The 24,153-nt window shown below is 47.1% G+C and overlaps 1 long non-coding RNA gene across 1 annotated transcript in view; it reads right to left on the bottom strand.

Annotated features, from left to right (window-relative positions):
• The window catches only part of LOC125357752, a 16,515-nt gene extending 4,970 nt beyond the window's left edge, over positions 1-11,545 (bottom strand). The window contains exon 1 of the long non-coding RNA XR_007212199.1: positions 11,383-11,545. This is a non-coding gene — a long non-coding RNA (uncharacterized LOC125357752). The remainder of the gene's footprint in view (positions 1-11,382) is intronic.
• Positions 11,546-24,153: the final 12,608 nt, after the last annotated feature.

A 24,153-nucleotide genomic window follows, 5' to 3' on the forward strand; every position in this document is an offset into this window, starting at 1 on the left:
GTTTTCCCGGCGGCTCCGGCATCCCTTGGTTTATGGCTACACCGCGCCACTCCCAGCCTCTTTCTGCATGGTGTCCTCCTCTTCTCTCTTTTAGGAGGATAGTTATCCTCATTGGATTTAGGTCTCACCAGGTAATCTAGAATGATCTCAGCTCAAGATCCTTAGCTCAGCCAGATGCTAGTGGCTCACACCTATCTATACTCCTAGCTGCCTACTTAAGGGACTGAGATCTGATGACGGAGGTTCAAAAGCCAGCTCAGGCAGAAAAGCCCATGAGACTCTTCAATGAACTATCAAGAAGCCAGAAGTAGCAGCGAAGGCCAAGGGTTAGAGCTCCTGCCTTGATTGGAAAGGGAAGACATAAAATCCTGAGTTCAAACCCCAGTTCTAGCACACAAAGAAAGAAAAGAAAAAAAAGAAGATCTTTAACTCTATTACATTCTGGGGGGAGAGGGGTTGGGGATGAGAACAATTCAACCCATTAACAATGTTCTTCCAGATCGTAAGGAATAGTTTTCAAATCAGTAACACACACACACACACACACACACACACACACACACGCATGCACTCAACTCTCCTGGCACCCTAGAGACAAGCAGTGAAGGCAAGGTATTCGGGATTGGCTGGGCGCAGGGATGGGAGTGCAGAAACCCACACTAGATCAAAGGCCTGCACCACGGGGAATGCAGCCCTCAGGTCTGGAGATAAAGAGCCTCAGGCTTGTCTGCGGAGGCTGCCTTCAAACCCTGCTTCTCGCAGCCTCTCCGCCTGCGGAGGAGCTGGGATGGCAGGCAGGAGCCCCAGCGCCCGGCTCCCTGAGGCCTCTTGATGGAGACCAGGGCGGGAAGCAGGCTGAGCTCGCTGTCCTTCCCTTCCTGAGTGTGGCCCTGCGCGGGGCCCCGCATCTGCTGGCCACCTAGAGGAAGTGCTGGCGCCCAAGGCGCTCTGCGCGCCCTCCCTGCAGAATCACACCCAGGTCGTGATTTACATTCTCCTATCTCAGCAAAAGTCCTCACAAGACATTCCTGAGTTTCAGTGGGAGGAAAAATGAGTTGCTTTATGAGCGCCTGCGGCCTGTGTCTGGCCTGTTGAAGGCTACAATCTGCTCAAGTGTCACAAGCTTATCTACAAACCCCGCCTGGGCAGCCACCCCAGGCCGTCCCCAAGCGCCCAGAAGGCTGTGGATTTCACCATTCCACCGGCTCCGCTGTGGCTCACCGGCTGCTCTCAGAAAGCCCTTCCTGTGTGTGCAGGGGGGGGGGGGGGGGGCTGGCGGCCTGGGGAGCCCTGGGGTACGCAGAGAACTCGCGCTTTCTGCTCCCTGGCTGGAACCCTGGGCCGCCAGAGTCCTCTAGCTCCGCCTCCAGACAACTGGGGGAGTGGGGACAAGGACTGGAGGGAAGAAGTGGAGTGTGCCCCAGGGGACATCCGACCACTCAGGAGACAGGGGTCCCAGACAACAGTTCAAAGCCAGACTGGGCACAAGTCCTCAAGTCGCTGATCTCCAATCCATCAGCAAAAACCTGAACTAGAGGCGTGGCTCAGGGATATAGTGCCAGCCATGAATAAAAACACTGAGCAAGGGTACGACACCCTCAGGTCAAGCACTTGTACTGACACATGCGCACTCTCTCTCTCTCTCTCTCTCTCTCTCTCTCACACACACACACACACACACACACACACGGTCCAATCACACTGGCTTAGAACTCACTCTAATGCGATCTGAATTTGATTGCACCTGCAAACTCCACTTACAAACCCAGCCAGATTTACAAGGTACCAGGAGTTAGAGCTTCAGCATATCTTTTGGGAGGCAACTGAGCCCCAAACAGAAGGCATAGGCCATCGTCTGACACCCACACAACAGAAACGTAGAACCTCAGAACTTCAACCATTTTGCGTTTTCCCTTATTGGACTCCAGAGAATAAATGTGGTCCTTCTTGCCAAACTGTTTTCAAATATATGAAGCCCTTCCCGCCAGCCGTCAGTGTTTCCTTAAAGCTCAGTTTTCCAGACTTTACATGAAGATCTGGCAATGGCAGAATGGCAGGCAACCATAGCTGAAGATACAGAATGGAGACACCCGATCTGGTAGACCAGCATAAGTGTATGCACCACCCTCCAGGACCCAAGAGTTAGACCACCGTAGAAAGGTAACATTGGGCTGAAATGCCAGCTTTGTACTGAGGTCTTTGTTGCTTGCTTGTCTTGTAGAGAGTCATTGTTTGTTTGTTTCAGTGTGGGGGGGGGGGGGCTTGAATTCGGGGCTTGGGCCCTGTCCCTAAGTTTATTGCTCATGGCTAGTGCTCTGTCAGTTGAGCCACAGCTCCACTTCCAGGTTTTCAGTGATTAACCAGAGGTGAGTCTCATGGACTCCGCCTCCTGCGTAGCTGGGATTCTAGGCATGAGCCACCAGCCTCTGGCTGGGGTCATAGATTCTGAATAGTTGAGCTAGGTGGTTGATTCTGATCAAGTTTGTAGTCAACTGAAATCTCGGGGCTGTCCTGTAGTCATTCCTGGGAAAGTTCACCTTTCAGGTGACCTGTGTTGCTTCTGTCTAATCTTCTGCACGTTGAGTCCTGTTATATTCCCCTTATTTCTCTCAGTACTTCTTGTCATTCCTACATTGGCCATCCAACTCAGCTCTGATCATCTCGCTTTCCAGTAGAAAAATGACAAGGCAAGGAATCAGTCCTACGTACTGTGAAGACCCCACTAAGCTGGGCTACACAATCATTTGTCACTTTTTGTTTTGTTTTGTTTTGGTCAATTGGTTGGTGGTGGGGTTTGAACTCTGGACCTGAGCACTGCTCCCAACCTATTCAGCTCAAGACCAGCCCTCTACCACTTGAGCCACAGTGCCACTTGTGGTTTTCTGGAGTTAATTGGGGATAAGAGTCTCACAGACTTTCCTTCCAGGGCTGGCTTTGAACCACAATCCTCAGATCTCAGCTAGGATTACAGGCATGAACCACCTGCACCCAACTTCATTTATCACTTTTTAATCAGCAACAACACACAGAAAGGTGCACAAACACGAATAGACAGTTCAGTAAATGATCACAGAACAAATGCCTGTGTGTACCCACCCATGTCAAGAAGGAGAACTCTAGGCTGGGATTGTTTTGCTAAGCATATTTCTCTTGGAATCTTCAAGCTTGTTTAGTAATTGTTATTGAAGTTGGTCCACTGATGGCTGAGGCCAACTTGGAAAGGTAAAGTGATTTGTCTAGAGAAGGAAGAACAGAATACTCCCAGCAGGCGATTTGCAGTTACAACTGTTGACTCTGGGCTTCAGAATGCTCAGAGTCAGTGGCTCACGCCTGTAATCCTAGCTACTCAGGAGGCTGAGATCTGAAGACTGCAGTTCAAAGCCAGCATGCACAGGAAAGTCTGTGAGACTCATATCTCCAATTAACTACTAAAAAGCCAGAAATGGAGCTGGGGCTTAACATGATAGAGTGCTAGCCTTGTGCACAAAAGCTCAGGGTCAATGCCTAGACCTTGAGTTCAAACCCCAGGATAAGCACACACACAAAAAAATGGGGAGTCAGGTGGGCGATACAGCCATCCACCCAGACTAAGCAGGTAGAAGGAGTCTTAAGCTCAGGGTCAAAGGCAAGACACAGGCAGCAGAAACTGGAGGCAGTTTTCCTAGGGTATACTATCCTGCTAAAAATAATTTAGCCAGGTTTGGCAAACAGGTTCATAAAGCTGTATTTTATTGTGTGGTCAGGTAACAATCCATTGAAAGCTAGATGCTGGTGGCTCACGCCTATAATCCTAGTCACTCAGGAAGCTGAGATCTGAGGACCATGGTTCAAAGCCAGATTGGGCAGGAAAGCCCATGAGATTCTTATTTCCAGTTAACTAGCAAAAAGGTGGAAGTGGGGGCTGGGAATATGGTCTAGTGGCAAGAGTGCTTGCTTCATATACATGAAGCCCTGGGTTCAATTCCCCAGCACCACATATGTAGAAAATGGCCAGAAGTGGCGCTGTGGCTCAAGTAGCAGAGTGCTAGCCTTGAGCAAAAAGAAGCCAAGGACAGTGCTCAGGCCCGAATCTATGCCCCAGGACTGGCAACAAAAAACAAAACAAAACAAATAAACAAAAAGGTGGAAGTGGAACTGGGGCTTATGTGTTAGAGTGCGGTTAGAACGTTAGCCTTGAGCAAAAAGCGAAAGGATAGCACCCAAGCCCTGAGCTCAAGCCTCATTTCCCATGCCAATGAAGTTGGTAAGAACTTTGCTTTCGAATGAAATAAACTCGTTTTTAAAGAATAGAGTCCCGAGCCTTTCAGAGCAGCCAAATTGGCAGGCTTCAAACACGACTCGTTCATCTCTATAAGTCTTAGGAAATTGAGACCTGGGGCTTCAGAGGACAAGGTTTTGGTAGGGTTGATAGGACAGGTGGGAGACGCCCAGGGAGGACTGGCAGGCCAGGGGGGGCAGGGTCTTGGAGAAGTGAAAACTCAGCTTTGGAGAAGAGCCAATAACACTGCGGCCAGAAGCCAGGGTGGGAGGCCCATCCACGCGTGGCGGTGACGGACGGATGGCTGAGGGCACGGGAGAATGCCAACACCGGCTCTGAAGTGTGATTTAAGAGCAGGTCTGAAGACAGACCTAAAACACCAATCTAGTCACAGTATTTCCTTGCTTAAAACTGTCTGGACTGTTCTCACCCTGGGCCGCTATCTCCCTTTTTCCTGATAAGTCCCCTCCCCCATCCAGGGGCAGCATTCCCTCCTCTGGGAAGCTTGGGGAGACTTTCGGCTTCCTAAATAAATCCTGGTATTTCACAATGCAGGCCCAAGGTGCTGACTCAGCACCCTTGGAAGAAGGGGCTGAGTCTGAAAGCGTTCAGAAGTCCCCGGGGCGATTCTGATACTTGGCCTAGTTGGGCAACCACTGCCAAGAAAATTCTTCAAGAACTCCCAGAAGGCCAGGAAGAAGGGGAAAGGAAAGAAATCCAGGCCTTAGACTTGATTCAGGTAGTTGAAAGGAAGGAACAGGGGAGACAGCGGGGTACCCTGGGTATCCCCTGGAGTTCAGGAAAGTACTATCAATTATGACCTGGAGGTGACCTTGAGATGATTATTTGGAAGGGAAAAGGAGAGGCCCCTGTTCACTGTTGTTCTGCAGGAGGAGGTGGAAATGGTTTTTACTTTCTTTCTTTCCTTTTTTGCCAGTCCTGGGGCTTGAACTCAGAGCCTGGGCACTGTTCCTGAGCTTCTTTTGCTCAAAGCTAGTGCTCTACCATTTGAGCCACAGGGCCACTTCCAGCCTTTTCTGTTTATATGTTGCTGAAGACTCAGTCTCAGGGCTTCATGCATGCAAGGCAAGCACTCTTTCACTGAGCCACGTTCCCAGCCCCAAGGCTTTTCCTTTCTAGAATCAATTTAGCCAGACAATCATGTAGCTGCAGATGTCTGTTTAATGTGCTTCCTGCTGTCCTGGACTTGAATAAACACATGCAGAGCAGCCTGGACCTCAGACAAAGATGATCCAAAGAAAGGAAAGCTGTCCCCCGGCCCCCCCCCCCCCCCCGGCCCGAAGATCTATGCTTTACAAATGATCACAATTAGACTCCAGTGACTGTCACTAATTGACTTGAAAGTTTGTTATTACAACTTAATCCGGCTTCTTAACTGAACATTTGACACACCCCATTCTTAAAAGGCAAAACCACGTGTGCAAAATTACCAGTTTTCCAATTCATCTGAAATTATCATTTGAGTTTCATTTCAGTAAATGTCAGAGGTCATGGTTGTGGGAACTAGATCTACTATGTGACTCACAACAGAGAACAGACGAATCTCTCCAATGAATATGAATAAGCACTAGAGCCCGTCTGGATATTTTCTATGGAAGATGGGTTTTTCTCCTGCACTGTTTGGAGCGAGCGTCTGTAACGCTGTCTGTTCAGTTCCCTTTTCTGCATGTCTTCATCTTGGGGCCACTTCAGGAATTGCCTCACTTAACAAAGCTCTACTTAGCCCCATAACATTTGTGTCATTTTAATAATGAAGCCACCTGTCCCCTGGGCTTCCATCTGTTCTCCCAGGATACCCACTCTTAGAATTCAAGGTGGAGGGCTGGAAATGTGGCTTGGTGGTAGTTTGCTTGCTTGCTTGCTTGTGTAGCATACATGAAGCCCTGGGTGCGATTCCTCAGCACCACATACACAGAAAAAGCCAGAAGTGGTGCTGTGGCTCAAGTGGTAGAATGCTTGCCTTGAGCAAAAAAAGAAGCTCAGAGACAGTGCCTGGGCCCTGAGTTCAAGCCCCAGGACTGGCCAAAAAGAAAAAAAAATAGAATTCAGCATGGAAGGTAGTCTTTTTCCAGAGCTAAAAGGTAGAGGGGTCAAAGACAACTGGAAGAAAGTGATCAAGAATATCATACATCATGACCAAGTAGGCTTCATCCCTCAGTCACAAGGATGGTTCAACATCCGTAAATCAATCAATGTAATTCACCACATAAACAGAACTAAAATCAAGAATCACATTGTTATCTCAGTCGATGCCCAAAAAGCCTTCGACAAAATACAACATCCATACCTATTAAAAGCTTTGGAGAGAACAGGAATAGATGGAACATTCCTCAAAACAATAAAAGCCATATACAACAGACCAACTGCTAATATCATATTAAATGGAGAGAAACTTAAATCATTCCCCCTAAACACAGGAACAAGACAAGGATGCCCACTCTCCCCACTTCTGTTCAACATAGTACTGGAATCCCTAGCCATAGCAATAAGGCAAGAGGAGGATATCAAAGGGATCCACATCGGCAAGGAAGAAATCAAGTTATTCCTATTCGCAGACGACATGATCTTATATCTCAAGGACCCAAAAAACTCAGTACCCAAACTCCTACATCTAATAAACCAATTTGGCAAAGTAGCAGGATACAAAATCAATCCACAAAAGTCAGCAGCTTTTCTGTACACCAGCAATAGACAAACAGAAAAGGAAATTATGGAAACAATTCCATTTACAGTAGCCAAAAAAAGAATAAAGTACCTAGGGATCAACTTAACCAAGGACGTGATGGACCTATTCAATGAAAACTACAAAAATCTAATAAGGGAAATCAAAGAAGACACAAGGAGATGGAAAGACCTCCCATGCTCATGGGTAGGCAGAATCAATATAGTGAAAATGGCCATATTGCCCAAATTGTTATACAAATTCAGTGCAATACCTATCAAAATCCCAGCCACATTCTTCACTGAAATAGAGAAACCAATCCATAAATTCATATGGAACAGCAAAAAACCTAGAATAGCCAAAGCAATTCTAGGCAAAAAACATAGTGCAGGAGGTATCACCATACCAGACTTCAAGCTCTACTACAAGGCCATCATAACAAAAACAGCATGGTATTGGTATAAAAACAGATCGGAAGACCAGTGGATTAGAATTGAAGACCCAGAAATAAAACCGCACTCTTACAGCCAACTGATATTCGACAAAGGAGCTAAAGACATACAATGGAATAAACATAGCCTCTTCAACTACTGGTGCTGGGAGAACTGGGCAGCCATATGCAGAAAACTCAAAGTAGACCCAAGCCTATCACCATGCACCAAGATCAACTCAAAATGGATCAAGGACCTCAACATCAAACCTGAATCCTTGAAACTACTGAAGGACAGAGTAGGAAAGACACTAGAACTTATAGGCACAGGAAGGAACTTCCTGAATAGAGTCCCAGGGGCACAACAAATAGGGGAAAGACTCAACAAATGGGACTACTACAAATTAAAAATTTTCTGCACAGCTAAGGTCATAGCCACCAAAATAGAAAGACAGCCAACGATATGGGAAAGGATATTTACCAGCACAGCAACAGACAAAGGCCTGATATCTGTCATCTACAGAGAACTCAAAAAACTAAGCCCCTCCAAGCCCAATAAACCTATTAGGAAATGGGCAAAAGAGCTAAAGAGAGACTTCACAAGAGAAGATATAAAAATGGCAAAGAAACACATGAGGAAATGCTCAACATCCCTGCTAGTAAAGGAAATGCAAATAAAAACAACCCTGAGATACCACCTCACCCCAGTTAGAATGGCCTATACTCTGAACTCAGGAAACAACAAATGCTGGAGGGGCTGTGGGGAAAGAGGAACCCTTCTCCATTGTTGGTGGGAGTGCAAATTAGTACAGCCACTTTGGAGAACAGTATGGAGGTTTCTCAAAAAGCTCAATATAGACCTACCCTATGACCCAGCCATACCACTCCTAGGCATCTATCCTAAACAGCAAAACCCAAGATATCAAAAGGACATTTGTACTTCCATGTTTATCGCAGCACAATTCACAATAGCCAAAATTTGGAAACAACCCAGATGCCCCTCCACAGATGAATGGATCCAAAAAATATGGTACTTATACACAATGGAATACTACATAGCGATTAGGAATGGTGAAATATTGTTATTCGCAGGGAAATGGTCAGAACTCGAACAAATAATGTTGAGTGAGACAAGCCTAGAACACAGAAAACAAAGGGGCATGATCTCCCTGATATATGACTGTTAACAAAGGGAGATGGAGAGACAGTAGAGACCAAGTCTGTGAACACTGTATATGTGCTTGATACATTGTATATTGCATATGGGTCTACCTGACCTAGACAAGGGATGGGAAAACAGGTTGTAAGATATCACAAGAAATGTACACACTGCCCTACTATGTAACTGTACCCTCTTTGCACAGCACCTTGTAAAAAAATTTTATGTTCAATTAATAATAAAAAAATTAAAAAAAAAGACAACTGGAAGCAGGAAAGTCTATGAGAATTTTGTCTCCAATTAACGACTGAACAACCACCAAAAAATAGCCACAAAAGGAGCAGGCAGTGCCAGGGAGGTCGCCCCTAGGGGCGCTGTGCAGACCTCTGGAATCCAGATCTGCTCACTGCATGCGTGGAGGCGAAGGGACCCAGGTGCAGCTTTAATTTCCTCTCCTTTTCTTCCTCTGGAACAAAAAATGAATCATAAAGTTTCTACCCACCTTAGTATGTACATTTAAAACAGACCCTATAAAACCATCGGTGTAATGGATTCAAGATGCCCACCTCAGAGTCATTCTGCAGACGTTGTTCTATAATTCCGATCCAGCCTCTTTTGTAGTGCTCCCCCCCCCACCCCCAATGGGAACAGACTTCAGACTCCCAGGAAATGAGAAGGGGAAGAAGAATGTGCAGTGTCCCAACACTACTGTCTCCAAAGGCCATGGGACGGAGGGACGTGTGGGTTTCGGGGGCCTCCCCAGGGCTGCAGGCATGCTCTGTGGACAGATTTGTGCACGTCTCTGCATGGTTGGGGCAAAGCAGCCCCACAGGTGCCAGAGAAATACACACTTGCAGCGGTCTCGGGGGCATGCTGGTATTAAAGAGGTCCTCAAAAGACGCCTGCCCACAAAAGCACATCCGAAACACGGCGGGCCCGCATTCCTGAAGATTTTTGTCTTGACACCCCAGGTTCACTTTCTCAAAGAACCTTCACAGGCTAGGCAGGGGACAAGTTACCCCCCCCCCAGGGCAGCCAGGTGGCCCTTTAGATCCTGGCCACTTGTCCATGGGGTCAGCCCCTTTGTATTCGCTCTCCCAGCACCAGGAGGGTCCCTCCAGGTGAGGAGTGGAAGCAAGCCGCGCACCGGTGGCTCACACCTGTCATCCTAGCCACTCGGGAGGCTGAGATCTGAGGATTAAAGTTCGAAGCCAGCCTGGGCAGAAAAGTCAGTGAGATTCTTATTTGCAGTTAACTATCCAAAAGCCAGAAGTAGAGCTGTGGGCTCAAGTGGTAGAGTACTCGCGTAGAAGGGGAAAAAAAACACCAAGGGCTGGGAATGTGGCTTAGTGGTAGAGTGCTTCCCTAGCATACATGAAGCCTTTGGTTCAATTCCTCAGCACCACATAAACAGAAAAAGCCAGAAATGGTGCTATGGCTCAAGTGGTAGAGTGCTAGTCTTGACTAAAAGAAGCTCAAAGACAGTGCTCAGGCCTTGAGTTCAAGTCCCAGCACTGGCAAAGAAAAGAAAGAAAGAAAGAAAAAACAAACAAGCAAAAGCACAAGAGCTCAAGCTGTAGTTACCTGCACACACACACACACACACACACACACACACAGAGTTGGGGGCAGGGAGCAGTATTAGGTATGCTCAGGTCTGCAGACCAATTGTGCACCGATGTGTCCTGTGCTTCTTTTCCCTCCGAATGCTCACACGAAAGCTGAGGAGCTCTTGTTCCTGTAACTCTGTAACTTGAGCTGAAGTTTCAAAACACAGAATCCACCCAGCAGCAGTGGCTGGCCAGCGGGGGGGGGGGGGGCAGGCTGCGCGCTGAGCAGATGGAACACAAGATTGCGTTCCGAGTTCCTACTGTACGACGCAAGGGCAGATGTCAACCTGGGACCACCCAGAGAAAATTAAACACAGACTGGCTCTTGAAGGTTTAGGTTCGGGGTGGGGGGACTATGGGAGCTTTGATCCTGGGGCTAGAACAACCATCCCCAACTGTCTCCAGAATCCCTGCCCCTCACACCCTGGGCGAAGGTAGCCAGAACAGCGAAGGAGCCGCAAACACCGGCGTGGGAGAGCGCAAGCGCTTCCGTGCCTCTTTCCTTCAGTCTGTCGCTCTGGCTGTGGACAAGGAGGCAAAGCCAAAAGAAGAAAAGGAGCCTCGGGGCTTGCCCGTCACCAGGCAGGAGAAACAGGTCCCCCAGGGGTCAGCGCCCCCCTTCGCAGCCCCAGTTCCAAGATGGGAGGCCAGCTGGCTGGGCAGTGATGTGAGCAGGGGGCTGCCCGCCCCCCAGCCACAGCCGGGTCCCCCTGGGGTGTAGAGGGGATCTAACTGCACTGTCAGCCAGATCTTTCATCTTTTTAAATGTGTTCTGAAATGACAGAGTTCACCGGGACCAAGATCTGCCCCTTTGTCCACTCCACTTTCCCTCTTTCTTTGCAGGAATTTCTGGCCATGGTATCATTGTAGCCTCCCCTGCCCATCCCCCCATCTCTAAAAACACAGGGTGTGTGTGTGTGTGTGTGTGTGTGTGTGTGTATGCACATCAGTACTAGGGATTTATTGTTTTAGTTTTCATTTTTGTTTTTGTACTAGGGCCTCCACACTTTGTTGGTTTGCTTGCTTGCTGAAGGCTGGTACGCTACTACTTAAGATGCAGCTCCACTTTCTGCTACATTGGGGGAAAGAGTTTCAGGGACTTTTTTGCCTTGGGCCGGCTTCTAACTGTGATCCTCAGATCCCAGCCTCTTGAGTAGCTAGGATTATAGGAACGAGCCATTAATGCCTGGATGGATGCATTTTCTTTGTTGTTGTTTTGTTTGTTGGCTGTGGGGCTTAAACTCTGGGCCTGGGTGCTGTTCCTGAGCTCTACGGCTCAAGGCCGGCTCTCTACCTCTTGCGCCACAGTGCCACTTCCGGTTTTCTGGTGGATAATTGGAGATAAGAATCTTGAGGACTTTCCTCCCTGGGCTGGTTTTGAACCATGATGTTCAGATCTCAGCCTCCTGAGTAGCTAGGATTACAGGTGCCATCTGCACCCAGCTTTTTGTTTGTTTTTATTTTGTTTTGTTTTGTTTTTGGCCAGTCCTGGGCCTTGGACTCAGGGCCTGAGCACTGTCCCTGGCTTCTTCCAGCTCAAGGCTAGCACTCTGCCACTTGAGCCACAGCGCCGCTTCTGGCCGTTTTCTGTATATGTGGTACTGGGGAATCGAACCTAGGGCCTCGTGTATCCGAGGCAGGCACTCTTGCCACTAGGCTATATCCCCAGCCCCTTTGTTTGTTTTTATGACAGACAGCTTTCAGCTAAATGGCCCAGGCTAGCCTCAAACTCACAATCCTTTTGCCTCAGCCTCCTGAATAATTGGGATTACAGGCACATAATGCCATGCTTAATACAGGAAGTTTCTTACATAATTACAGTATTATTGTTGTTAGTATTATTTTGTCAGTCGTGAGGCTTGTTGGTGCCTGGGCACTGTCCTTGAGCTCTTTTTGTCCAAGGCTAGAACTCTACCACTTTGAGCCATAGCACTACTTCTGGTTTTCTGAGTAGTTTACTGGAGCTAAGAGTCTCCTGGACTTTCCTGCCCAGGCTGCCTTTGAACTGTGATCCTCAGATCTCGCCTCCTGAGTAGCTAGAATTACAGGTGAGAGCCATCAGCTCCCAGCTACAGTGTCATTATATGCCTAAAAATGTACAATTAGTACCATTAGCCTTTTTTTTTTTTTTTGCCAGTCCTGGGCCTTGGACTCAGGGCCTGAGCACTGTCCCTGGTTTCTTTTTGCTCAAGGCTAGCACTCTGCCACTGAGCCACAGCGCCACTTCTGGCCATTTTCTGTATATGTGGTGCTGGGGAATCGAACCGAGGGCTTCATGTATGGGAGGCAACCTCTCTTGCCACTAGGCCATATCCCCAGCCCTACCATTAGCCTTTGATATAATCTAAATCACAGTCGATATCAGAATTTCCTTATTTCATAAAATTGATTTTTTTCCATATGTTTCTGTGAGTCAGGAGCCAAATATAAAAAGCTTTCCTTTTGTTGTTGGGTTTCTTTTTGTTTGTTTGCTTGTTTGTTTTGAAGCAGGCTCTCCCTAAGTAGCCTGGAATACAGGATCCTTCTGCTTCGGCCTTCCAAATGCTGGGATTACTTCTGTGCCATTTGTTATACGTGTTGTTATACATGTTAAAGCCTTCTTATTCCATAGCAGTCTCCTCTTCCCTTCTTCTTTCAATGTCCTCAGCCTGGTACAGAAATTAGAATAGTGGTCTTTAATCCATAATCCTTTAATCTGTGTCTGTGAGGTATTGATTGTAAATGGTTACTATATATGCCTGTAGTGGATTTTTGGTTTATTCTGAGAAGGAACGGAGTTTTTTCTCCTAATGTTGTACTGAAAACTCAAAAACCAAGTAAATGATTACAAAGCCACAATAACAGAAAATTCTTCTTATTTATTTATTTATTTTTTTGCCAGTCCTGGGGCTTGCACTCTGGGCCTGAGCACTGTCCCTGGCTTCTTTTTGCTCAAGGCTAGCACTCTGCCTCTTGAGCCACAGCGCCACTTCTGGCCATTTTCTATATATGTGGTGCTGGGGAATCAAACCCAGGACTTCATGTACGTGAGGCAAGCACTCTTGCCACTAGGCTATATTCCAAGCCCCAGAAAATTATTTTTTTAAGTAAAAAAAAAATAGGGCTCGGGAGGTGCCTTAGTAGTAGAGCGCTTGCCTACCATGCATGAAGCCCTAGGCTTGATTCATCAGTACTACATACATAGAAAAGGCCAGAAATGGCGCTGTGGCTCAAGTGGTAGAGTGCTAATCTTGAGCAAAAGCAGCTCGGGGTCAGTGCCTAGGCTCTGAGTTCAAGCCCCAGGATGTGTGTGTGGGGGGGGGAGGTGGAAAGAATTATGACAATGTCTCAATAGTTTAATTTTCTGGTTAACAGCTTTAGTCACAGGACAGCCTTTTTTTTTTTTTTGGGTAAAGATAATCTTGTGAACTAAAAATAGCTGCACTCTGCATTGTTTCCATAAATTTTTCCCTAAAATAGAATTGTAGTTTCCTTGTAAAATGTGGGGATCTGCATGATTCTACAGAACTTAGTTCTATTTGCAAAGCTCATCTCTGGCACCCAAGGGGTGGGGGTGTGGGGGTAGGGATTAAGTTATCTGTGAATATGTCTGGCTCCTTCTGGGTTGTCACAAGCCAGATGAGGGAGGCAGGGGCTGGAAGCTGAATTGACACTCACTGGCAATGGGACGCTTCAATGCCACCCCAGCTCTCCCAGTTCTTTTAGGTAAATATTTTCATTTCCACTTTCTTTAACGACTTAAAGACAGAGTGAAACAGGCCTCTATTTTGAATGATATTGATTTCGTATTTCCACCTTCAACTTTCTCTCCTCTAGAGAAACACAGGTGAATATACAACCTTAGTAAATCTTCTGTTGCATGCCTGGCTGGGGGCTTTTCTGTGGATTCGTCCTCCCTCTACCCCATTTAGACCGCTTTGCTATAAGCAGAGCTGGGGAGAGGGGCGCTCAGTGCTGAGGATGGACCCCAAGGCCCTGCAGTGATAGGCAAGCTCTCCACCACTTGAGCTTTTAGAATAATGTTTATCCAACTGTGAATAGTTCAGTAAATATGTTCCTTTCCACAGAAACCTAAAATAAGGTGAAAATAATCTCATCACACCATTACCCAGCCCTCTCCTGGAATACTGACCAAAGACTCCACAGCAGGGAACAAAGGACCCTTAAGCACAGAAAGGAAGAGACAAGGGCTGGGGATATAGCCTAGTGGCAAGAGTGCCTGCCTCGGATACACGAGGCCCTAGGTTCGATTCCCCAGTACCACATATACAGAAAACGGCCAGAAGCGGCGCTGTGGCTCTAGTGGCAGAGTGCTAGCCTTGAGCGGGAAGAAGCCAGGGACAGTGCTCAGGCCCTGAGTCCAAGGCCCAGGACTGGCCAAAAAAAAAAAAAGAAAGGAAGAGACAAAACAAGATGAAGGATGATCTTACGGCGGCCGGTGTAGCTCAGAGGTAGAGCAGGTGCTTTGGAGGCACAAGGTCCTGAGTTCGCTCTCTAACATTAATCAATCAATCTATGTGATATGTTTGACTGCCTAGATCATCACACTTATTTTAATAAGCATGTTATCAAAAAGACAGAGCCTAGCTACTCATAAGGCTAAGATCTGAGGATCACAGTTCAAAGCCAGCCCAGACAGGAAAGTCTGTGAGACTCTTATCTCCAATTAATCACCAGAAAACTGGCTGTGGTTCAAAGTGGTAAAGCCTTGACCAATAAAGCTCAGGGACAGCACCCAGGCCCTGAGTTCAAGCCCCACACTACCAACAAATAAAGGGGGGGAGGAGAGACAGAGAAAGAGAGAGAGAGAGAGAGAGAGAGAGAGTGCCCACTAGGTATGATGGAATATGCCTGTTACCCCAACACTCGGGAGGGTTAGTCAGGAGAATGGAAAGTTCTAGGCTATGTTGGGCTACAGAGCAATGCTCTATCTCAAAAAAGAAACAAAAAAGAAAGGATGGAAGGAAATGAGGGAAGAAAGGAGAGAGGAGAGAGGGAGGGAGAAAAGGAGGGAGAGAGGAGGGAGCAACCTGGAAATGTTACTCGGTAGTACAACATTTGCCCTACAATTAACAAAACCTTCAATTGGATCCCTAGCAGAGTCAAGGAAAAAAACAAAGAAAGGAGAGGGGAGGGGAGAGATTTAAAATGGAAGTTTCAAAACAAGAACAAAGAACACAACAAAAGAAGATCCATACTCGCACTGTAGAGGAGCTGTTGGTTAAAGATGAGTGCTCTGTCCTCGGCCATCACGGACTTTGCACGTGGGTGTGCCTGTTTCCACGTGTGTGTGAGGTACTCCTCCCAGGCCTCACGGAGCTCTTTCCACTGCCCCTGGGCTGGGTGAACTTCGGAGGTCCTTCTCCCAGCTCACCTGTGGCCATTTCAGCAAAGCCCCTCCCCCCCAGCATTTGATTTGTTCCTTTCTTCTTTTTCTTTTCTTATTATTTTAAATCCATCTTCCACAGAGCCCTTTGGCTTTGGAATTGCTTTTCTGAACCAAAGTTTTGTCCCTGCTGAGAGAGTGGAGTTGAGGAAAGAGGAGCTAAAGGCTGACTGTAAGCCAAAAGCCGAAGGAAATCCAACACACACAACAGGTCTGAAGACCCATTTGGTAGCAAACCTTGAGCTGAAATGACAAAAGGCTCTCCCATCTTTACCTTGGTTTCAGTTAATATTCCTACCACAGGAGATGACATTGGGAAGTTGGGGAGGCCCTTCCTAACCCCCCCCCTCTGCCAGGGTGGGGGGCTGTACTCTGCGTTGACTTTGGGCTTTGGCTGAGAGGTGTCTTGGCTCTATCCCAGGAAGAGTCGGGGCTCGCCACAAAAAACCATGTCCAAGCTGGGAATATGGCCTAGTGGTAAAGTGATCATCTCATATACCTGAAGCCCTGGGTTCGATTCCTCAGCACCACATACATAGAAAAAAGCCGGAAGTGGTGCTGTGGCTCAAGTGGCAGAGTGCTAGCCTTGAGCAAAAAGAAGCCAGGGACAGTGCTCAGGCCCTGAGTCCACGCCCCAGGACTGGCAGCAAAAAACAAAACAAATAAACAAGCAAAAAACCATGTCCAGGACAGCCCCAGAGCCCCCACCCCAACGTTAAGATGGAAAGATGTTCCTCACAGGAACCACAAAGCGTCTCAGAGACTTTCCCGCCCAGGCTGGCTTAGAACTCTGATCTTCAGATCTCAGCCTCCAGAGTAGGTAAAAATCGCGGACAGGAGACGTGGGTGACCCGATTTCACGTCATTTAAAAAAAAAAAATCATTCTTTAAAACAAACATACCATCGACCTGCCTTGAAGTGAACGGAGCGCCCTTTATGAATATTTAGCAGGTAAGCACATTGTGACCCGATACACAGGAGTAGAAGCCATTACGGATCTGCCCTGCGTGTCCAGTGGGGCCAGCCTGGTGGCTGGAAGGGGCGAGAAGGCACACAGGGCCACGGCGCTCCTGCTTACAGAGAGGGAAGCGCACGCCCCTCTCCCCAGGCCGGCCTTTCTTCTCTGCTGGCTCCTTCCCCTGGCCAGCGCCTTTTGCAGACAGCCAGGGGACTGTTCAGTTTATGGTCCCTGGGTGGGGGTGGGGGGGGGGGAGAACGACTGGACAGCAAGGGGGGAGGGGGGACACCAAAGACAGAGATCACATTTCCTCCCGCATCCGTCCCCATCTGTAAACGTGACGGAGCCCGGGCTGCTGTCATCTTGCTCATAGCTCTGCTGACGGGATGGGCCTCCAGAAGAGACGAATAGCACTGAGCTGTCCCCAAAGGGAAAGGAGGTGGGCGACAGGCCCACACCGAAGGGGTGAGGGCAGATGAATGGGTAACATAGTTTTGCCAGTGGCTGGGGTGGTTCATGCCTGTCATCCTAGCTCCTCAGGAGACCGAGATCTGAGGATCGCGGTTCTAAGCAGGCAGGGCAGATAAATCTGAGCCATTCCCATTTCCTCCAGTCAGTGTCTCACTAGGTAGAGCACCAGCCTTGAGCCAACGAGAACACAGGGCCCTGAGTTCAAGCCCCAGTACTGGCACAGAAACATAAATAAATAAATAATAAACAAAATAAACCCATTTCAACAGGCTTCATTGTTCTGTTTTCTTTATAGATGTAAATGAACAATGTGGACCGTATTCATTTTCATTCACTCTCTTTGTTAGCCCTGCCCACTCCTACTCGCACCTATCCCCCAACAACCTGGAAAACCCCATTCCTAATCCCTCTACATTAAACCACCCTGCTTGCAAGCATCAGAAACCTGACCTGATGAGACAATTATAGTTAAAAAATCAATCAATCAATCAATCAAGTCAGGTACCACTGAGTCACACCTGTGATCTTAGCTACTCAGGAGGCTGATATCAAGAGGATTGCAGTTCAAAGCCAGCCCAGGCAGGAAAGTCCATGAGACTCCCCAGTTCATCCATTAATTCAATTCATCTCCAATTAACCACCAGAAGACCAGAAGTGGTGCTATGGCTCAAAGTGATAAAGCATTAGCCTTGTGCTGAAGAGCTTAGGGACAGCACCTAGGCCCAGAGTTCAAGCCCCATGACCAACCCCCCCTCCCAAAAAAATCAAAGTCTATTGGCTTTCAGAGCAACTACGAAGATTAAAAATATTTAAACCAAGAGTTAATTCTATTAGGACTCTGGTATCTTGAAAATACAATCACTCATATTCAAGCTATAGTAACTTCCTAAATAATTGCTAAAAAGTCTCTCGGAGAGTGATCTATGATGTTCCATTAGAGGGAGGTGCAAAGGCACAGGGACCGTTCTAGAATGTACTTGAATAATTAAGTGATGCTTGTCCGCTGCAAGTCACTGCGAAGGAAAGCTTCCAGTAACCCAGCATGCCCAGCCAGAAGGGCAAAGCCGGCTCCTTCTTACATTCACACTGTAATTGTGTTGGGAATCAACCTTTGTTTTGCTCTTGAAGGACAAAGACTGAGTCTTAATGTACAAGTCAGGGCCCGGGAGATCCATTTCTCATGCCCTAGGGTAACCCCATCTGCTGACTCGGACACGCCCGGGAGCTGGCAGACCTGAGTTACAGACCATTCCCATCTTCGATCACACACAAGACTCAAGAAAGGAGTAAGGGATCTGGTGGCTCCCACCTGTAATCTCAGCTACCCCAGAGGCTGAGATCTGAGGATCAAAGTTCAAAGCCAGCAGGGGGCAAATAAATCCAAGATATTCTGAGTTCCAATGAACCAGTAAAGCTGCAAGGAGAGGTGCGGGTGGGTGAATGGGGCTGTATTCCCCTCCCAGTACTGGTGTGTGCGTCTGTGTGTGTACACGGAGTAAATGAAACCCAATATGTGATTGGCATTTTACACAAAGCATCTTTGGCATTCTCCCTACACTGAAAGGCAGAGATCATTATCTCTGTAGATAAAGGAAACAGGGCCCAGAGAACTGTGACTCCTTCCACATGGCCCTCAGCTTCCAAAAGGCAAAGCCAGGATTTGAGAATTTGTCGTGTGATTTCAAAGCTTAAGCAAGACCACCTTGCCTGTTGCCTGTGAGGATATGTGCAGAGGATCAGAAGGCTGCATTACACCTCGTTTCGGGCTTCCTTCCCCACCTTCTCCTTACCTCCTGTCCTTTATTATCATTAAGATACAGTGAGCCAGACAGGCCCTGCATCTCAGGAGGCTGAGATCGGGGTTCTAAGCCGGCCCCGGCAAGAAAGTCAGTGAGACTCTTATATCCAATTAACCACCCAATCAGCTGGAAGTGGAGCTGTGGCTCAAGTGGTAGGGAGCTAGCCTTGAGTGAAAAAACTCAGGGACAGCTCCCAAGCTCTGAGTTCAAATCCCAAGACTGTCACCACCAAAAAAATAAAAGATACAGTAGAGCAGCTGGGGTGCTGGTACATGCCTGTAATCCTAGCATCCAAGAGGCGGATGCAGTAGAGTCAAGAGTTTATAAGCCAGGGGCTGATGGCTCATGCCTGTAATCCTAGCTACTCAGGAGGCTGAGAACTGAGGATGAGGTTTCAAGCCAGCCCAGGCAGGAAAGTCCTTGAGACTCTAGTCTCCAATGAACTACTCAGAAAAGGCCCCAAGTGGAAGTGGCGCTTTGGCTCAAGTGCTAGAGCACTAGCCTTGAGGCTCAGGGACAATGCCCAGGAAAGGGAAGGGAGGGGAGGGAAGAGAGAAAGGGAGGGGAGGGGAAGGAAAAGGGAAAAGAGGGGGAGGAGGAGGGAAAGGGAAAGGGAAGGAGGGACACAAAGGAGAATGTCTCACACCAGCAGCAGCTAGCCAGAAGCAACCAGCCTGGGGGAGAGAAATCAAATAAGACACCTCAGCGTGGGGCTGAGCTTAGCCACCGGTGCCAGCCACTCCTTGATCTCACAGTACCGGACGGACATATTAAGAGCATTGCTAGATTCAGGTCATTTGGGTCTAGAGACCAGAAAATTCATGACCTTGTTAGAGAAAGAATTGAAGGATCGGCCTTGGGAGACTTAAGCAAGGCGCAAGGTTATTAATGCAGAGCACACAGTCCAGACCCGGAGCAGGCAGGCAGGAAGATTGCTGTGCTGGCCATGCCAAGACCTCAAGCTTTTATTGGGGTCCGCAGACTTGGGAGCAGGCCATTCCGGAAAACTAGGTTAATGTGTCATTTGCTTCTGCAGACTTGGTTGTTTGTCATCAACTCTTCCCACATATGGGGCTGGGGGGTGGAGTGGGGGGGATTCTTGGCTTTGAATGCTAAGCAAGTCCCAGAAGAATAGTCAGCTTCATTCCAAAAGGCCCAGAAAAAACTCTTTACATAATTGCAGCATGTGTCCATCTCTGATCAAGAAAAACATTGTGCTGAGCCTCACGCCCATAACCCTAGCTACTAAGGAGGCTGAGAGCTGAGGATTGCCGTTCCAAGCCAACCCAGGCAAGGAAGTCTGTGAGACTCTGATCTCCAATGAACCACCAGAAAACCAGAAGAGATGCTGTGGCTCCAAGTGGCATTAGCCTTAGCCTTGAGGGGAAAAGCTCAGGGATAGCTTCCAGGCCCTGAGTTCAAGCCCCATGACAGACAAGGAAGGGCGGGATGGCGGGAGGGAGGGAGGGAGGGAGGGAGGGAGGGAGGGAGGGAGGGAAGGAGGACAGACAGATAGATACTATGTTGGTGAATCTGGGTCTGGGACAAACAACTTCTCTAGAATCACTGGAGCAGTCAGCTTCTCAAGAAGTGTGAAGGAATGGGGGAAACTAGGGACCCCGAGGGCATGTTGATCAGTGAACGGCAAGAATACACAGTGAACACAGTGATGATCAAGGTAACAATCTATAGCCACAGAAGAAGGAACAACAAAGGCATAGGGGAATGGCTCAAGTTGTAGAGTGCTTGTTTAGCAAGCCAGAGGCCAGGAGTTCAAATCCCAATACTTCTGAGAGAAAAGAAAAGTGGAAAAGGAGTGTGCAAAACAAAAATAAATGGAGCCACACATACTCTGGTGTTAATATTGGCAGGGATTTTAAGAAGGGAAGAAAAAACTCATGGAGTTGCTAATAGACATCATATTTGCAAGCAAAATTGCAATCTCTGGTGGCTTTCACTATAATTAGAGACAACTTCACCTGTTAGGAGATGGGACTGATTTGGGGGTGGTTATATAAAGAAAAGTCATTAAGTTTATAGTTTTCATTGGTATTTTACATTTGCCTGTCTTATCTTTGAAGGTTATAAACTTGATGGGAAAAGAGGTCATATATTTTTATAGCATACTGGTACTTAAAATGTCAAAAAAAAAGGTATATTTTAGCCTGAGATTTTTTTAAATACATGATCATCATTCCTTTTCTTGAATAATTGCTCTCCTTTCCCATATACACATGGCTATTATTCCCTCACCCCTAGAAGGTTCATCCAGGACTAGTTATATCATCGAATGAGAAGCCTGGTTCTTAACTAAGACAGCAGAGAAAGGAAGGGTAATTTAGTGGTTGTCTAGACTGGAAGGAATGAAAACTACATCCACACCAGTGATGTAGAAAGGTTATCTGTGATCTGCTTCTTGGAGGGGAAAAAACGAAAAAAACTCTTACTTGATTCCTATCTTCCGTTTTCCACAACAATAGAGGTTTTCTCTGCTCAGCACACAGACACGTATCTAATCACTGGGCTCCAGTAGATTTATGCCTTCTTCCTGATCAACACAGCAATGCCCAGAACGCTTTGCTCGGCTCGCATCAGGAGATGGAGAGTTTATTAGATATTCTGCGAGCATGAATCATAGTTATCACCAAATTTGAGATAACTGAAAACACAGAAAAGAAATTAGCCAATCCTCCAACTACAGTATGCTGATCAGTTCAAGCACAATTATTTTTAATGCATGTAGTTTGCCTGGATTTTTGCATTTATTAGAGATAATAGATGCTATGGGAAAAGGGCTGGCAAGTAATATTTCATTTGCTCCTTCTAATAAAAGCTGAATGAGAAGATACATCAGAAAACATGCTATAAATCCTAAAACACTGTGAGTTATTCTTATTGATTTCATTGTCTGGTAAATAGTATTTAAAAGAAAAAGAGGTGAGGACATGAACTACATCAGTTAGCACATTTTCTTTCTTTTGCCAGCATCCCAAAGCATTCGAATCCTGTCTTTTTGTTTTCTGTGTATTTTAACATGTTCACATGGAAAAAAAAAATCTCACCCTGATAAATGTTTACAGTCCAAAAATTGTTCTGCTTTCAATCTAATTTTCAAAAATGGTAAAAGACTTAAGAATATCACAAAAAGAAATTGTACAAACAATACACACAAAAACCACTCATGATTAATCACCACAGAAATGTAAACTAAGCCTACATTTACTTAGCACTACATATCCAACATATGGCTAACACTGAAAAGAAGATGCCAACAATGAGAACTGGCAAATTCATGAAGCTCCGAGACTCTCTCGCACTGTTTATGGAAGTATAAATCAGTACATTGGATGGGGCTGGCAATGTGGCTCAGTGGTAGAGTGCTTGCCTAGCATGCACGAAGCCCTGGGCTCCAGTTCCTCAGCACCACATGAACAGAAAAGCCAGAAGTGGCGCGGTGGCTCAAGTGGTAGAGTTGCCAGCCTAGAGCAAAAGAAGCTCAGGGACAGTGCTCGGGCGCTGAGTTCAAGCCCCAGGACTGGCAAAATGATAATAATAATACATTTGAAAGCGTATTGGTAGTCTTGGTGGGGTGGTGCATACTTGTAATTTCAGCCACTCAAAATAGGGAAACAAGAGGATGGTGTGTTTGAGACCAATTCTGGAAGGAAAAATAGTGAGACACTGTTTCAGAAACAAAATGAATAAACCAATGGTGGGGTGTGGCTCACATGGTACAGCACGTGCCTAAAACGGGTGGATTCCTCCCTAGGACCTCAATAAAACAAAACAAAATTCTGTCAAACTACTGGTGACCAGACATCATGGCACATTTTGGAGGCTGAGGTGAGGAGGACTGTGAGTCGGAGGCCAGCCTGAGCCATTGAGACCCATCTGAAACCAGCCAATCAACCCAAGGTCAGCACCATCTAAACTCTGCCTGTCCAATGAGTCACACTGGTAGGTGTGAGCAAAAATGGTAGGCAGAGCAAAGACCACGCCCTCTTTTAAAAGATGTCTGCATGTCTTTCCTGGCATGGCAAAAAAAAAGGCGGACCCGTGACCTTGAAATGGAGAGATTACTCCTGGCTACAGAGGGGAGCCAACGTAGTCACAAAGATCCTCAGAAACCTTTGCCCCTGTGGTCAGAGAGAAGCCACGGGGCAGGGGCAGGGGCCACAGGTGAAGGGAGGAAAACCCAAAGCCACCGTTGCCGGATTCAGAGACCAGAAGAGGTCACGAGGAAGATAGAGGCTTCTAGAAGTTAGGAATGACTGTGGCTGAAAGCCAGCAGGAAAATGGGAACATTTGCTGGAGAACAAAAGACAGTTTTGTCAATTTGAATGAGAAAGGAAGCAGATCTTGTGTAGAGCTTCCAGAGAGCAGCATAGTCCTTCCAAATGCTTGTTGTGGTTGTTGTTGTTAGCCATGGGAGAACCTCAGAATTGTAGCTCAGAAAGTCGGGAGCTGGCTTACTAGTGACAGCTGTGGTCATTTACTACAGCAGCAAGAGAAAATGAATGCAGTAGTCAACAGTTGTGTGTACACTAGAAAACATCTGTGATGATATTCATAGCAGTATGTGGGGGGGGAGTGGGGTCGGTCATGGGGCTTGAATCTGGGCCTGGGTGCTGTCCCTGAGCTCTTCATCTCAAGACTAGTGCTCTACCACTTGAGCCACAGTGCCACTTCCAATTTTGTGGTAGTTAATTGGAGCTAAGAGTCTCAGGGACTTTCCTGTCCCCGCTGGCTTTGAACCATGATCCTCAGACCTCAGCCTCCTGAGTAGCTAAGATCACAGGTGCAAGCTACTGGTGCTTGGCATAACAGTATTATTTATAAGGACCCCAAAGTGAATATAGGAACCAGAGGCCCATGTCTGTAATCCTAGCTATTTAAGAGGCTGAGCAGCTGCGAATGTGGCTTAGCAGTAGAGTGTTTGCCTTGCATGCATGAAGCCCTGGATTCAATTCCTCAGCACCCCATAAACAGAAAGGCCGGAAGTGGCACTGTGGCTCAAGTGGCAGAGTGCTAGCCTTGAGCAAAAAGAAGCCAGGGACGGTGCTCAGGCCCTGAGTTCAAGCCCCAGGACTGGCAAAAAAATAAAAAATAATAAAAATTAAAAAGAACCTCAAAGTAGAAATAACTCAATAAACTGTCTTATAAATGGGACAGATAACCTATAGCCAGAACTGAACACCAACAATGCACAGCAGAGAGAAGAAAGAAAGATGGCAGCCCAGCGGATCCACTTCACTAGCCTGGCCCTGAGTTCAAGCCCCAGAACTGGCACCCCCAAAAACCAAAACAAGACAATCTGCAGAGGTCAAGATGCATCGCACTCCCAGGCTGACATGTGGGATTGAAAACCCTTTGTACAACTACTTAAAGACAATTTTTA

The sequence above is a fragment of the Perognathus longimembris genome, chromosome 9 (assembly GCF_023159225.1).
Source record: "Perognathus longimembris pacificus isolate PPM17 chromosome 9, ASM2315922v1, whole genome shotgun sequence".
Lineage (NCBI taxonomy): Eukaryota > Metazoa > Chordata > Mammalia > Rodentia > Heteromyidae > Perognathus > Perognathus longimembris.